Here is a 4,200-nt window from a genome sequence, read left to right on the forward strand (position 1 = left end):
ATATTTACTACTATATGTAAGGAAAAACTTAAAATGAAGCATTTAATGAAAGAGAAGGGGGCAGGGACCGAGATAAAGAGAGGGAGAGAGAGAGAATAATATAGTGAACTGCTCATGTTTAAGAGAGTCAAGATAATGTGGAAATCTGCCAATCTAACGAGACAGCCAATTCAGTGACATGCAGAACTACATGTGGCCATCAGGGCAGTGGGATTTTCCTATTGAGGAATCCCATAAGATTACTAAAGATAAAAAACTCATTTATATGAGACAGAAGACAATTCAAGTAAGATCATGTCTGCCTGCAGAATATCAGAATACTAAACGACCTGAATGGTTATATATGGAGTATACACAAAGAGATGCAGAGGGATGCAGTAATGTTTCCATTAAGCATGGAATAGATCAAGGAGCACTTGTCCACAATAGCTACATGATTTCTGTACAAGAATTGAGGGCTTTTGGGGCCAGATAATTCTCTGTTGGGTATGCCTGTACATGCTGCCCAGATCTTTAGAACTCCTGGCCTTAGGCCACCTGGCACTATGAAAACAAAGCACATCTTGGGGTGCCTGGGTGGCTCAGTCAGTTGAGCGTCCGACTCTTGATTTCAGCTCAGGTCATGATCCCATGGTTGTGAAATAAAGCCCTGTGTCGGGCTCTGTGCTGAGCATGGAGCCTGCCTAAGATTCCCCCTCTCTCTCTCCCTCTGCCTCTCTCTTAGCTCATACTCGCACATTAAAGAGAGAGAGAGAGAGAGAGAGAGAGAGAGAGAGAATATAAAGCACATGCAACAAAATTTCAAAACTATCTAGAGGGTTGTGATAATATCCCCAATCAAAAACCACAAATCCCTTCTTGTTCTTCAGGAAGAATAATCTTCTCCCAGACTTCCTTAGTCCCTGTTTGCACTCAGGATCTTTCTTCTGTTTTTGTTTTTGATTTTGTTTTCTCCCCATGGACTGCCAATAATGGAGGATCTGGATTTTTAAAGTTATTTTTATATACCCTTTTATTATGGAAAGTGACAGTTTTCTTAAACACAACTGCCTTCATTCTGGTTGACCTGAGTAGACCTGAGTCCATACCATCAAAAGTGATCATTACTTTAAAAAAATTGTTTTTTTAATGTTTAATTTTGTGTGTGAGAGAGAGAGAGATAGAGTGTGAGCAGGGTAGGGGCAGAGAGAGGGAGACAGAATCTGAAGCAGTATCAAGGCTCTGAGCTGTCAGCACAGTGCCTGACATGGGGCTTGAACTCACAAACTGCGAGATCATGACCTGAGCAGAAGTTGGACACCTAACCGACTAAGCCACCCAGAGGCCCAAAAGTGACCATAATGACCATTACTTAAAGAAGAGAAGGGGGTACCATTCTATCACAGCTGAAATTTAAAACTAAGGGCACCAGTTATACAAAAGGCCTTGGTTGGAGCTTTATTCCAAGCATTTTAGTGGCACTCAGGGAAGATTATTTGTTAAGTTCCAACAACTTTTATTCTAATATCAACTTTATCTGAGAACTTCACGAAAGTTTAACTTTCAAGGAAAAGAGAATTTAATTCAATGTGGGCTTATTTTTTGTATTAACACTAAACTAAGTACTGTAGACTCTTCAAAGGAAGCATGAGCTTTGCTACTTGATCTCAAGGAGCTTAAAGTTTCATTAGGGTAATAATATATTAACCCTGAAAATAATTAGAGATATCACATGTAGTTCCCATCAGAAGTAATTCTAAAAAGAGGTGAAACCAAAGAAGGGATGATTATGTCTCTGGAGAGCCACAAAAATCTTTCTAGAAGAGGATGGGAGTGGGGAGCAGCTGGAGGTTTGCAATAAGATTGGAAAGGGAGAAGGAAAGGCTGTTTAAGGAAACTTACTTATTGCAAATAACATTCTTCAAGACATTTCAAGACAAAAGAAAGGGGAAGCATGGTGGGCAAGACACAGTTATATTTATGCCAAGCAAAAGCCTTTGACATCAGAGCACACAAGGTATTCCAGAAATTGCAGAGGACGGAAGTTCTATTGCATCAACACCTAGCAAATTCTCCATTTGACCATCCATTATTCTCAGCCATGACCTAGTTTCTGTACACTCTACCTCGGCCCTATGACGCTTGTGGATTAAAAATCCTCTTGTTTTTAAATTCTTAATTCTACGGGGCTCCAGTTAGCTCAATCGGTTGAGTGGCCAACTCTTGATTTCAGCTCAGGTCATGATGTTGTGGTTTGTGGGATCCCAAACTTGGGATTCTCTCTCTCCCTCTCTGATGGCCCCTCCTCTGCTCACATATTCCTCTCTCTCAAAATAAATAAACATTAAAAAAAATTCTTAATTCCAACACATGTAGGCATTTAGCAGGAAGCAATTAAGTGTTTTGAAGCTCATTTCTAGTGTAAATTAACCAAAAATAGTATCTTGATATTTTGTGTTATTAGTGGTGTTTTAATTATACTGTTTATTTATTTATTCTCTCTGTTTTTAATCATGCTGTTTGCTTTGGGATGTAAATCACGTCTTGAGGACAAGGATAGTTAGTACCAAACTAAGAACTGGTTTGCTGAAACAGTTCAGCTAAGAGTAAGTTTGTGTGCTATCAGAATCACATGGTTAGGTGTTGAAATACAGCATATGGTGTTCATCCTTTTTCTCTAATTGTGAAAGGAGCCTGTCCTGAGGGGCCATTACTTCATCGTGGGGACTTGTGTGGTGGCCGCTTTACTTCAGCACTGTCTTGGCTTCATGAAAAATTCCCAAGATGCGTGTAGAGGGAGCGGCCAAAGCTCTTTCCCATCCGGAACGAAGGAGGAGCCCAGCTGAGAGTGCATTTCTCCCTGACTCCAGCAGTTGTTTCTCTGTTCAAAGAGAAAAGAACGTGGCTTGTGTTAGAATCTTTTTTTTTTTTAATAATTGGAGTTTTATAACTGGTTGAAATCCTGTCCGCTCCTGAATGGACTAATCCAGGAGAGGCCGGGGTTCCACAGCTCCGACCCATGCGCTTCATGGGCCTCTGGGGAGTCCCTTCATTTATTCATCTTTCATTTGCTTTGAGTACTTGGCTCCAAGTTTTGAGATACATTCTGTGCAAAATGGGCAAAGGCAATCCTGACAGATGCCACTATGATAAGAACTTGCTGAGTGTCTTCACCAGAAGCAGCAGATTCTGAGGTTGGATTTTCCCCACTGGTCAATAGAATAAATTAGGACAATTATGCATTGCAGATACTAGCTATAACTGTTGTTTTTCTGATCGCAGCAACGGATTGTTTAAACATCTAATTGAATTCCAAAGTGAATTATGCTTCTATTCAGGTAAGATGTAATTTATGATGTTGACATTTGTATATTAATTTGTTTTCATTTTCCAATGCAAAGAACTGCTAGTGAGGTGAAGAGACTGTGTGGTTTTATTATAGTTTGTGTATTAGTCACAATTCTCCATAGAAACAGCTTTGTTCCCCTTTCACCCTCCCCAGAGAATCCAGGTACACATCCATGGTATGGTCTGGCTTGGGGCACTAAATCTAATTCAGTCCTTACATTTTACAGAAGGGGAAAGAAGCTCGGAGGAAACTCTTGGAATTTTTTTCATGGGAGTGAGACTTCCAGGATACAGAAGTTTACAAAGTCCCTGTCTTTCAGGTTGGCCTCTTAGAAGTGAAAATTATAATAGAAACGATAAATAATAATTAATGAGAACTAATTCTCATAATTATAAAAGAACGAATATAATTATCGTGTATGAACGACTGCCCTTTACAGACATTTACTTATTTAAATCTCCTTATTGTTTGTGAGTACTTAAAGATGAAGAAAACCTAAGCTGCTGAGGGCAGAACCAGCTTGGCTCCGGCCCCCAATCCTGCTCCTGGAGCTAGAACTCATGGACAATCTTGGCAAAAACGGCACTTTCTCGTCCAATAAGAAGGCAAGTGTCTTACGCAACGTGTTTTCCATATTTAAATCAACAAGGGCCCAATTCCAGAGACCCGGTTAATTCGGGGGTTGGGTGGTAAACAGTTTGATAGCTTGTTCGGTTTAGTTAAGAAAATAAAGATGAGGCGGGAAGAAGTCGCATTCATAGGCTGGACTATTTGTGCTCTTCCTTTGGACACAACCCGAGACTTGAAAGTATATCCCCTCAAAACAACTGTTAAAGAATCCTTCTTGATATTACGAACCTGTGGCCACGGTA

This window comes from Suricata suricatta, chromosome 9, assembly GCF_006229205.1.
Source record: "Suricata suricatta isolate VVHF042 chromosome 9, meerkat_22Aug2017_6uvM2_HiC, whole genome shotgun sequence".
Taxonomy (NCBI): Eukaryota; Metazoa; Chordata; class Mammalia; order Carnivora; family Herpestidae; genus Suricata; species Suricata suricatta.